We start from the raw sequence: 13,322 nt of genomic DNA on the forward strand, positions 1-13,322 counted from the left end.
TAAGTGTAACACTTCTGTATTTTTTGAATCCCCTTATTAGGATCCCTGCTTCAGCTACTGATCACATGCATGGTGAAAATGTTCAATTTATTTATGAATAGATGAATGATTTTCTTTTTGGATCACTAGTTGGTCTCAAGAGCCTTGATAACTTATAACTTAAAAGCACAAATAACCCTTTCATTACTATGATGGATGGATGATTTATAATTATTTATATTGAAGGTTGATGGCTTCGATTATTTGTTGCCAACTAGAAATGGTGTTCGAGAAACTTAGAACGTTAACATTTTCTTTGACATTGAATTGTTTCACCAAACAGAGTGTACTACAATTATATGCCTAGTGTAATTCCACAAGTGGTCTAGAAGGCCAGAGTAAAGAACATACCGAGTGTATTTTATGATAATATTTTCTTATTATTTATTTCAGAAGCATCAGTTCACAAAATGATTATTTTCCTTCTTACAAGAATTACTTGTTCTATTCTTTTGGCACCTACAAAAAGTACAAGCTACCCTGGTCACATCTTATACCTTTTCCCAAGATAAGTGATCCTGCAACCACTCTAGAATTCCCTCCTGAAAAACAAGTTTTGGTAGTTTATCCAGGAACTACAACCCTGTACAAAGCCATAGTCATCTGTTGTTTTTTTCGGATTTTGTTTATTGATCTAATCCAGAATATCATAAGTTTTGAGGAACTGATTGGTTTTTGACTTACATTTGCATGTGATGGTCTAAATGGTATATAATTTTTAGAGAAATACCAATGAGCAAGTGCCTCTTAGATTTGTGATGAGCTTACGATACTAGAGTACTCAATAATTGAGCAAGGACTTCTGATTAGATGGAAAATTGGAATCAATTATTTTGACCTATTGCATTTATCTCTTGTAGAACAACATTTTGCTGTTTTTCTTTTCCTTTTTGTTCTTATAGCTTCATAATAGGTGTGAAAATGACCAGATTTTAATGATACGTTTTATGTAAACACCATTGATTTTATGATCAATATAGTTATCTAGATTCCCAAATCAAGTTTTGTCCAAAATAAAACAAGAAACATTGTTCATTGATGGTTGTTATCTGGAATTCCAATACTCAACCTATTTTATATTTTATTTTTTGAACTTATAGATCAGATTGGAAAAATCATGAACTAAGAAGGGTGTCAATAAATCACCAGAAAGTTAAGAGCTTTGTTTTAGTTAGATCACTAGCACCTTTACGAAACAAACAATTACTAGAATAGAAGAAGAAGAAGAAGAAGAATACATGCTACGTAAATGCAAAGGAAATTCATCACAAGAAGAAGGAGAATTCAAACAACGTTCTAGTTAGATCCCTTGTACAAGAAAAAGTGCAGCAGGTGGTTCAGGATTCTATCCTACCTTCAGTACCAATAGAGGAGCAAGTGCAACAAGAATTACCAAATTACACTAGTAGTGCATCACAACCAACACTCAAACAAGTGCAGCAAGATCAGTTACAACTTTCTAATTTTAAAGCAAATAAACAATCTAGAGAAGGCAAGAATATATATTTTAGTTCATGCTATTTCAAAAATTATCTGCATTCCAGTAATTTTACTATTCATATTATTATAGTCCTTTCAATTAAAAAAATAAAAAAAGGTGCTGCACAAATCCAAGCAGTACATGGACGAAGTGAGCGTCAACTAATAGTGATAAATGAGTTCAGTCATCTTATTGATCCTACTCAAACATTGGTCACTGAGTTTAGAAGTTTCCTTGGCACTTTTGCAAGGAATGAGACATTTTTCCCTCTTAATTTTAGTTGGACAAAGTTGAAGTCACATGATGATATGTGGCGCTATATCCAGGTTTAAAGTTCTCAATATTCTGATTTCTAGTTCAAATCATTTCACAGTTTTTACACTAGCCAAATTGCACCAACTTATAGGAGAAATTTGACATTCTCAAAAATGGGGAACAATGGGATATGAATGAAATTGATGTTGCTTTTAGAGGGTATAAGTCCAAGTTTAAGAAAACACACTTTTATTCCTATCCCAATGATGAAATTCGAATGACAAATAGGCCTAAAATTGTTCCAGAATCTATATTTGCAAATTTGCTTAAGTATTGAAACTTTAAAAAAGCTGAGGTATGATATGAATATGTACAGTTTTTACTATGCATAAGTTTACATGTTCTTCATAGAAGTTAAGATAAGTAAAGTTCACCTATTTTTCATAGCATTTCTGATAGAACTATGAACAGTTTACCTGTTCTTCATAGCAGTTAAGATATGTACAAACTATCTATTATTCATAACAACTGTCTTGCAAGATACGTCCAATACTAACAAACAGAATAAAAAAAGTAGAAGTATCCTCACACTGTTGACAAAATAAGTTTTGCTTTAATCCGTGAGGTTTGGTGTTTTCTTATATTATTACTATGAGCTTGTTGACTTGAAAAGTTTTTAATGGTAACTTGTTTGTAACTAGGAGAAGAAGAAAAATTTTGGTGCTTTGTCAAATTAGGAATTCTTTATGGATACTAGAAGAAGGAAACCTGGACGAGTATACAAGGATTCATCTGTAGATATTACAAATATTATAGTATGAAATTTTTTAATTCAAAATTAATCAAGATCATTTGTTCTTTGTTAAATATTGAATCAATTCAATTTACTTGTTCGTTTTGAATCTGACATGTAGGTTGAAATTGAGTGAGTAGAAACTCAAGAAAGTCAAGATGGCAGTCAATCAGTTGATGCATTCAACATAGTTATGGATCCTGATCGTGTGGGTCAACTAATACTATACCGACATTGGGTGGTCAAGTCTCTTTTTAAACAAAAAGCAAGTGGTTTTGGACCCTCTTCATATATCACTACGGATAAACTAGTGAAAAAGAGAATGAATGAATTGGAAGAGAGGATACAACAAAGAATGGACAAAAAATTTAATGCTCAAGGAGATGCCATTGAACGAGATGTTACAATTAACATCATTGCACAGTTGTAGAATTTAAATCCAGGATTAATACTTGATCCTAATATTCTAAGATTTAATGTTCATTCTTCGGGAAAGAGGATGCTATTCAACAAATCAATCATCCATCTATTGGTAGTAACAATCAAGGTTAGTCATCTTTTCTTCTTTTTCTTTGAGTTCTGTGTAATTATTTTTAGATGATTATATTTATTAATGGGTCTCATATACTTTTGCCAAAGTAAAAAACTTTCTAGTTAGATATTTTGGAAGTTTGTTTTGATTACGTAGTGAATAGGATTTCAAAATATTGCTCCTTTTGAAAATAATGATACTTTTATAGGACCTTAGGGTTAAGTTTGGAATAAAATTTATACTTTTTGGTGTCAAAGTACTGAGTCAAGAGAATAAAACTCATGGTGTCAAAGTGCTTAGTCAAGCGGACCATGTCCATACCTAACCCTGAGAGATACTTTGACTTTGCCTCTCCTCCAGCCATTTTAATTTGTAAGATCTTTTCTACCTCTTCCTTTTCGTTAGCAACCAATCTCATCCGAGTAGCTGCAGAGTTGAAAATAGTTCAAACATGAAAAAATCAAGACAAACTGAGCACAAATACCATAGCCTTCAACAGAGAAAATTGAAGAAAGAAAAACAAAAGAATAATATCCTCAACATGGAAACCCTTGATTACACTTAAGAATGGATATAGGGTTGAATGGGTCAAGAAGTGTTGAATGTTTATAGGTCATTCCCAACCCACCCTATACCTATGCTGCCTTATTGCCTTCTTACTTAGTTCTAACACTAATAAAATTATAAACATGAGAGAAAATATAAACTAGTAGATGAAGAGATTAGTAGACATAGATGTTGCTATAACTCTCAAAGTTGTCATATATGTCTGTGAGAAGAAATTGTTTACATAACTAATTTACATAAAATTGCAAGGGAACTCAATCAACATATGTATATAGTCCTATTGGTCCTAACCAGTTAGATTAGTTAAGAATTAGCTAGCATTATGCTTAATTAGAAGATAATACTATAGACAAACCAACATTAATCATTCATTGATCTCTTCACATGATCATCTGGTTCTATATTAACTATAAGTGTCTAAATAATTTGAAATTCATAAGTTGACATAGCCTTAAAGGATCACAATGGAACTTGTATAAGGTCTAATGAACAATTCAAAAATATTGTATCAATTAAAAAAATAGTGAAGAATTGCTTACCTTCTCAAGCTCCTCCCCGACAACCCTGTCAATTTTATTTTTTTGCTTGAAAACATCATCAAGATTAAGTTTTGGAACACTTGATCTTATGACTGAAAATGTATTAAACATAGGTTTATGTTAGTTAGAATTATCTATTGAAATCAATTCATTCTCAAAAATATATTTCAAGAGAGAATCATTAGCTATATAAACAGACTGGTCAAATATATATCATAAAAACATAGGTCAGAATTTAAACCTTAGTGTTGCTTAGTTTGTAGAAAGCATCATTTTCTTTCTTTTTCAGGGCATGGTACTGAATTGATACCACAATATTGACAAACATGTTATCCTACACATTTTTTTGCAATAAATATATCAAGTCATAATATCTATCACCTATGTATGTTTATGCAAGTATAAATTGGGGTTGACTTTGATGATTTGACTATGAAATATCAAAACAAATTATTTCAATTTAATGTAATTCCTTTTCATGAATAAAGAGTAGACCTTTGTCTTTGTCTCACAATGAACATTAAGTTGCTACACCCTAAGGAGAAAACATTAAAAATGTAAATATTTCTATGGGGATTGGTAGAGAAATAGGTAGTGGGAAATCATTTGGTTAGTGATTGCAAATGATGGAATATTCATCACATATTGTATATGGTTTCTATGTTTTCTTCTTGAATTTGGAGGTTCTACGTAATTTATTAATTTTTTGTTTTTTTCATGGCTGAAGTTATAGTGTAGTGATTAGAACTATGATGTGATAATGATTGGAAGGAATAATAGGGTAATGATTAGTACAATGATGGGGAAATGATCAGAGAATGTTGATATCCTAGGTCAATTACAAATAGGCTAAGCTATTGTATTCTTTGCTTTTGTGCTCGCAGCAAGTGAGGTGCTGTAAATTCCATGACTTATGTGAATATTAAAAATGTGGAGTTTAATGAGGATAACTAAACTTTTTATTAAGCTAGGCTAATAGGTTTAATTTCTCTTGAAATAATTTATTAATCACTATTTTCTTTTAAGACATTTTCTATTAACGGAAAGAATGATTTTGCTTCATAATATACATGATTGTCCAACTTTTTTCTTTAAATATGTTGTCATTTAGTTGCTAATTGAGATTATTTATTCTCTTTTTATAGTTGTCTAAAATGAAGAAGGAGATGAAGAAAGAAGTGATGAAGAAATTGACCTTAGTTGAGAAGATTTTTGAATTGTTGATAGATGCTTTAATATCTATCTTTTTGATATTGAATTTCGTAAAACTTATCGCCACTTGAACTTGATACTATATGGGAAAACTAATGATCATTTGACTATCATTTTTCTTTTGGGTTTAGATTACTTGCTTATTGCATATTTTAATTTGGATTATTATTAATTAAAGATTTTAATATTTTAGTTTATAAAGAGTGCTAGAATATTTCTCTCTCTCTCTCTCTCTAATATTTACTAAACCCACGAGCACTGCCCCTTGACTGGCTGATGTCGGCGACGGCATCGGAGCGCCGATAACAGGCAAGGATAACTCCCACTACCCCTTCTCTCTCCCTAGTTCTCTTTACCCTCTTCTTTCTCCTATTTCCTGTTCCCTCCATCGTTCGAATCACTCGTGATTTTGTCGGCGGTCAAGTTCGTCGTCGGCTTGACTCCGGTGACACAGGCAGTGCGCAGCTCCGGTCATAAGCAACCGATCTGGTAGGTCCATCTGACGGTACTTCTGGTTTCGACCAGATCTGGTTTCCATAACTTTAGATTTTGGAGGCACTCTGGCGAAGATCTGGTCAATTATCCCGGCAACCAATTTTGGCATCAGTTTGCTGGGACCCAACATAGCACGCAGGATAAGAGCATTTGGTCTACAAGCGTAACTAGGTGAATTCTAACCTTTTCTATTTCGTTCTTCGTATAATTTCTAGTATGATCTCCTGTTTATTGACTTGCGCTTAATTTGTTGAGATTGTCTGTTGTCGTATATTTTTGGTTTATTCCATTGCTCGACTTAGTTATAATTGGTGGGTTTTACTTTTTCTTTATTATTACATACTATATACTGTGCTCGGGCTTTCTATTTCTAGCTGTTGCTCGATTACCATCGTTGTGTGTTTTTTTGGGAGTTGTGGCTGTGGGCATTAATGGTAGGATAGGGTCATGTTCGAAGGGGTTGGGGCAGGGGCCTGTGTTAGGGGTAGGAGAGAAGGGAAGGATGGGTAGGGGAGAGAGGGTTAGGCCTAACGTTATGAGAGGTAGAGGTAGATGGGTTGCTAGAGTTGATTAGCTGTGGGTTGGGTCTTGGAATATAGGTACTCTACAGGGTAAGTCTATTAAGAAAGTGAAGATTCTTAGAAAGAGGAGGATCAATATTGTGTGTGTGCAGGAGACTAAGTGGGTAGGGTCTAAGGCTAGGGATATGGATGGTTACAAGCTGTGGTACTCTGGTAGTGAGAGGTGTAGGAATAGAGTTGGCATCTTAGTAGATGAAGAGTTTAGAGGGTAGGTAGTGGAGGTTAAGAGGATCAACGATAGGTTGATAACTGTTAAGTTGATCATTGGGGGGTCTACTCTGATCGTGTATAGTGTTTATGCACCGTAAGTGGGCTTGGATGGGGAGGAAAAGATATGGTTTTAGGAGGGGTTAGATGAGGTGGTGAGAGAAGTGCCTAGTTTTGAGAAGATTATTGTAGTAGGGGATTTCAATGGGCATATTAGGGCGTTACTGGGAGGCTTTGGAGATGTGCATGGAGGTTTTGGTTTTGGGGAGTGAAATGAGGAGGGACCTGCTCTGTTGGATTTTGCGAGGTCATTTGGGTTGGTAGTGGTGAATTCGAGCTTCCCGAAGAAGGACGAGCACATGATCACCTTTTGAAGCACGATAGCCAAGACGCAAATTAAATTTTTGTTGCTTGGGAAAGGGGATAGGGTGTTGTGTAAGGATTGTAAAGTCATCCCAAGTAAGAATATTTCAACCCAGCATAGGCTCTTGGTGATGTACTTAGGTATTAAGAAAGATAATAAGAGAAAGGGTGAGGAGGGTAGACCTAGAATTAAGTGGGGTGGCCTTATGCCAATGAATGTGAGAGACATAGGGAAGAAGGTGGCGGAAATAGGGGTGTGGGAGTGAAGGGGGGACATGGATAGTATGTGGTATAGGGCTGCTAGGTATATCAAGGAGACTACTAGTGAGGTGTTGGGTATTTCCAGGGGCTGTGCTGGCCACCGTCGGGGAGATTGGTGGTGGAATGAAGAAGTTAGGAAGAAAGTAGAGACTAAGAAGAGGGCATATGCTAAGTTGGATGATAGTAGGGATGAAGATGAGAAGCGGGCTAATAGGGAGGAGTATAAGATATCTAGGAAGAAGGCTAAGTTAGCAGTCATGGCGGCTAAGACGACAGCATCCGAGAGCTTGTATGTGGGGTTAGAGGAGAAATGAGGGGAAAAAGGTTGTTTAGGCTTTCTAAGGCTAGGGAGAGGAAGGGTCGTGACCTCGACCAAGTGAAATGTATTAAGGGGGAGGATGGTAGAGTATTGGTAGAGGATTGTCACATTAAGAAGAGATGGCAGTCGTACTTCGATAGGTTATTGAATGAAGAAGGGGATAGAGTTATTGTTTTAGGGGAGATGGAGCACGCAGAGGAGTGTTGTGATTTTATTTATTGTAGATGTTTTAAGGTAGAAGAGGTCAGAGAGGCTATTCACAGGATACGTAGGGGTAGAGCGATGGGGCCTGATGAGATCCCTATGGATTTTTGGAAGTTCTTTGGGGAGGCTGGCTTAAGGTGGTTGACTGAATTATTTAACGGCATTTTCAAGTCGGAGAAAATGCCCGAGGCTTAGAGATAGAGTACTATGATCCCTCTTTATAATAATAAGGGTGACATTTAAAGTTGGAATAACTATAGAGGTTTTAAGTTATTGAGCCACACTATAAAGATTTGGAAGAGAGTGGTCGAGTTGAGGTTGAGGAGGATAATGGCTATCTCGGAAAATTATTTTGGATTTATGCCCGGGAGCTCGACGACGGAGGCAATTCACTTGGTACGGATAGTGGTAGAACAGTATAGGGAAAGGAAAAGATATCTGTACATGGTGTTTATCGACTTGGAGAATGCGTACGACAAAGTCCCTAGGGAGGTACTTTCGAGATGCTTGGAGGTGAGTAGGGTACCGGTGGTGTATATTAGAGTAATCAAGGACATGTATAATGGAGCTAAGACTTAGGTGAGGACGGCGGGAGGAGACTCAGAGCATTTCCCTGTCTTGACGGGGTTGCATCAGGGTTCCACTCTTAGCCTATTTTTGTTTACTTTGGTGATGGATGTGTTGACGCGGCGTATTCGAGGAGAGGTGCCTTGGTGTATGATTTTTGCAGATGATGTAGTTTTGATTGATGAGACACAGGGGGTGTGAATGATAATTTAGAGGTATGGAGATGGACCCTTGAGTCTAAAAGGTTCAGGTTGAGCAGGAGCAAGAAAAAATTTTTGGAATGCAAGTTTAATGATGTAAGGAAGGAAGACGAGGTGGTAGTAAGGTTGGATTCCCAGACGGTGTGTAAGAGGGATAGTTTCAAGTATCTGGGGTCCATGATTAAGAGGAATGGTGAGAATGATGAGGATGTCCCCCATCGTATTAGAGCGGGATGGATAAAGTGGAAATTCGCCTCGGGGGTGTTGTGTGATAGGAAGGTGCCGTCCAATCTTAAAGGAAAATTCTACAGGGTAGCAGTCCGGCCAGCCATGTTGTGTGGAGTGAAATGTTGGCCAGTCAAGAACTTTCACATTTAAAAATTAAAGGTGGCAGAAATACGGATGTTGCATTAGATATGTGGGCTTAATAGGGGTGATAGAGTTCGAAATGAGACTATTCAGGAAAAGGTTGGAGTGGCTTCGGTGGAGGATAAGATGCAGAAAGTCCGATTGAGATGGTTCAGGCATATGATGAGGAGGGGCACGGATGCCCCAGTTCGTAGGTGTGAGAAGCTTGGTTTAGATAGTTTCAGGCGGGGTAGGGGTAGGCCAAAGAAATACTGGTGAGAGGTGATCAGGCGGGACATGGAGCAGTTACAGCTCACTTAGGACATGACCCTAGATAGGAAGATCTGGAGGGTGCGGATTAGGATAGAAGGCTAGTGCTAGTTTGAGTCGTTGGGGTTGGACATTTCTTTGTAGATGTATTATTCTTGCTAGGACACTGTTGTATGCTTTATTACGAATGTGTTTACTATTCTTTGTTTATTATCCCTTGTGGGCGGCATATTTTTGTCTTGACATCTTGTTCCATGCTTTACTAAGTATTTGTCTATTATTCCTTGTCTTGAGTTGGGGGTCTATCGGAAATAGCCTTTCTACTTCTCTTGAAGTAGTGGTATGGACTGCGTACATCTTACCCCCCCCCAGACCCTACTATGTGGGAATACACTAGGTTTGTTGTTGTTGTTGTATTAATTAAAGATTTTTTTGTGATGTTTGTATATATATAATTGTGTATTAATACAATATAGGGGTGACTGTTTCATCTAAATTTTTAATTGGTATTTGAAGTAGTTGCATTAGGTTACAAAAATCGTTGCAATAGCTAATTAAAATAGTTGCAATAGGTAGTGAAAAACCATTGCAAAAGATCAATATCTGTTGTAGTAGAGTTACAAAAATTATTGCAATAGGGTTATTAGAACGCTTTTCTATCGTTGCAATATATTCTATTACAATGGTTCATAAGTGTTGCTATAGACAATATGAAGCAATCCAATAGGAGGTTAAGAAACCATTGAAATAGGTCTATTATTGCAACTGTTGTTGTAACCATCACAAAAATTGTTGCGATACATCTATCCCAATGCTTGAATATGTAACACATGCCAAACCATTGTGGTAACTCTATAGCAATGGTCTGTACCTATCATGGCTGTTTTGAACCATTTCCATAGAGGTAATTTCTAGTAATGATTACCATATATAGTTTTGTAGTAGTTATTTTTTGTTTATAGAGTATATAATCATATACAAAATTTGTTTGCTTCAATAAAGAAGTATATATATGCAGATGAATGGTTTTTAAATTTGAATTGAGAAAACCAAAGACACATTTCCGCTATCATCCCGCATATGTATAGTACTATAGCTAACAAGATCATATGAAAGTTTCAGAAAAAATCAAATCCAATACAATTTTTTCTTTGATTTTTTAACTTCTACTATTGGTGAGGTGCTTCTATACCATATTATATTACTACCAGAAAGATAGATTTTTTATACCGCATGCAATAAAAATCATGTTCAGTGAGACATGATTCTTTTCTTGTATTTTCCACCGATCCAACTAAATGGAAAAACACACTAAGAAGGTTCCTAATATTTACACTACTTCCTCTATCCAATGATACTTGTCCACTCTACTAAAAATAGATGTCCAACAATACTTGTTTAGTTTGGACAATCAATGAATAATTTACCTTTTTAAACCCATTTTATCCTTGTTATTACACACTATTTAGCACTCAATGCATTTCTCAAGGCATTAAGTTTATTATATTCAAAGCGTAACATAGTAAAATTACCCATATTATTTATTTTTTCTTAACTTGTGTGCCAAGTTAATTGTGGACAAAATTATTAATGAAAGAAGCAATATTTTTTTTAGTGATTCAATCAAAATATCTAAGAATATAACCACTGAACAATTTTGAGTGAAAAATTTCAATTGGAAAATAGTTACCTTTTCGTACGGCATGTGGTAATAACTAAGTGCGGTTCTATGTTTTGATGGTGACTACTAACATACTCAAGGACTAGGTCCATTATATACATTACTGAGAAGTTTTACACTGTTGTATTCTGCACAGTTTTGTCCTGTAGCATAATTACTATGCAGGTGCACAGTATACAACATGGACACCTGATCTGATTGAATTCCAGTATCATAATTACTGTGCAGGTGCACAGTGTATAACACCTAATCTTATTGAATTCCAGTCAATATTTCTACACATCTATATAGGAAAATGAGAGCAACCTTGGGTTTTAGTTTTTGCAATCTTATTTTATTGTAAAGGCAGCAAAAGCTCTCGTGCTAAAGATCCAGAAATTCTCTTATTATTTAGTTTTTTCTTATCTTGAGTCTTGTTCTAGTAACTAATTTACTCCAGTGTTTGTGAGTAAAATTTCTTCTTTGTTTCATTTGTTTTTCTAAGGTAGAGTAGTCTAAGGATGGTTGGCTAGAGTTGGTCGATTAGGTGAAAAGTAAGACAAAGTTGTCATGAGTGCTTTGTAATAGAGGTATTGCAAGCTTTATGATTTAGAATTAAATCCTGTTGGAATTTGTAATCAGAGTTGATTGATATAGCAGAGCTTGAGAAAACCTATGAGGACAAGTTGTGGTTTTCCTTCCTTGAGCAAGGAGATTTCCTTGTAAAAATTTTTTGTGTTGATTTATTTTGAGCATTTACTTTATGTTTGTGTTTTATTGTTATTTATAAATCCTCACAGACCTAGTTCCTTGGTGGTGGTGAACTCTTAATGATTCAACAATTGGAATTAAAGCGGTGTACTCTAAATAGGTAACACCTAGAGTGGATCCTAAGCTATGGTAGCACCACCAAACTTAGAGGAAGGACAGTTAACCACTAGACTACCCAGATTCAATGGAAAATATTATTGTTGGTAGAAGACAAGGATACACGACTTTATCATAACTGAATATAGTGAGCTGTGGGATATAATTTGTGATGGACCTCATGTTACCTTGAGAGAGATAATGAAGGAGAAATTACTAGACTGGTGGCCAAAACTCGAAGGGAATACAATGAGGAGGATCTAAAATGATTGAAAAGAATTTTTAGGGTAAGATGCTTGCGGTATGTGGAATATGAATTGATGAGTACAGTCGTATTTCTTCTTGTAAAAGTTCTAAGAAAATCTAGGATTTTCTAAGGACTACTTACAAAAGTCAAATAATCCAAGGTGGATATGCTTACTACCCATTATGAGGCCTTCACTATGAAGGAAAGTGAAACTATTCAGGATATGCACACTAGATTCACCTCTATCACTAATGAATTACACCGTCTTAGTGAAGTTATTCTGCCTAGTAAACAAGTGAGGAAGATATTAGGTGTGTTTCCTAAGTCACGAGAGAGTAAGTTTAATGCCATCACTTAAGCTAGAATCTCAAATCTCTTACCATGGATGAGTTATTTGGAAACCTGAAAGCCTATGAACTGAAGAAGTAGCAGGACCAAAAGAAGAAATTGCCTAAAAAGGAGAAATCATTGACTATAAAAGCTCCAAAATTTAATTTTAGCAATGATGAGGAAATTACCTAGTTAGCTCATCAACGCTATGAATAGAAGTGGAAAATTTTAGAAGAAGGGTAGTAGTAGCCGACCAGCAAGTGGAAATAAGCTATGCCACAAATGTGGTAAACTAGGAAATTTTATTAAGGACTATGCACTGCACAAGATGGATTATCAATAATATTTGAAGTCTGGAGGAGACAAAGCTAAGAAGAAGGACCGGGTCCCCGACAAGTCAAGAAGAAAAGTTGCAGCAGACTGTATAGTAAAGCAAGCCTTAGATGCCCGGCGAGACACATTAAGTGAATTAGATGAATCAGAAAAAACTTGAAGATGCCTGTATGCTAGCCGTGGAAGATGGTGAAACTACCTACAATTCTCTTTTTTCACTCATGGATAGATCAGATGATGAAAAAGAAGATAAGGTAACTCCTTTTAACATTAAGCAGAATTTTAATGACTATACTCCTAAGAAGCTAAGAAAACTTGCAAATATCTTGAATGATTCTCTAGGTGAGCTAACTGATGAGAAGGATCTTCTTAAGTTGAAGGTAGAAAATCAATAATATGAAAAAATAGCTCTAACCATTCAGTTATTTAAGCTAGGAGAACATTCTTTAAAATAAAATTCCAAAAATAAGATGTTTGAAAAATTGAGAAAATTAGTTGAATCAGAATGTAAAGGAAAAAAAGAGGCTAGTAGTCAACAACTTGATCTTGAGGGGGAGTTGAACAATTCTCAAAAGCTTCTCATGTCTTCTCTAGAGAAGAATGATAAATTAGAAAGGGACCTGGTCTATATAAAAGAACATCCTAACAAGTCT

General features: G+C 35.6%; 1 pseudogene; it reads right to left on the reverse strand.

The window, feature by feature from the left end:
• Positions 1 to 2,942: 2,942 nt before the first annotated feature.
• Positions 2,943 to 5,806, reverse strand: LOC107876740 (annotated as a pseudogene).
• Positions 5,807 to 13,322: the final 7,516 nt, after the last annotated feature.

This window comes from Capsicum annuum, chromosome 7 (assembly GCF_002878395.1).
Source record: "Capsicum annuum cultivar UCD-10X-F1 chromosome 7, UCD10Xv1.1, whole genome shotgun sequence".
Taxonomy (NCBI): domain Eukaryota; kingdom Viridiplantae; phylum Streptophyta; class Magnoliopsida; order Solanales; family Solanaceae; genus Capsicum; species Capsicum annuum.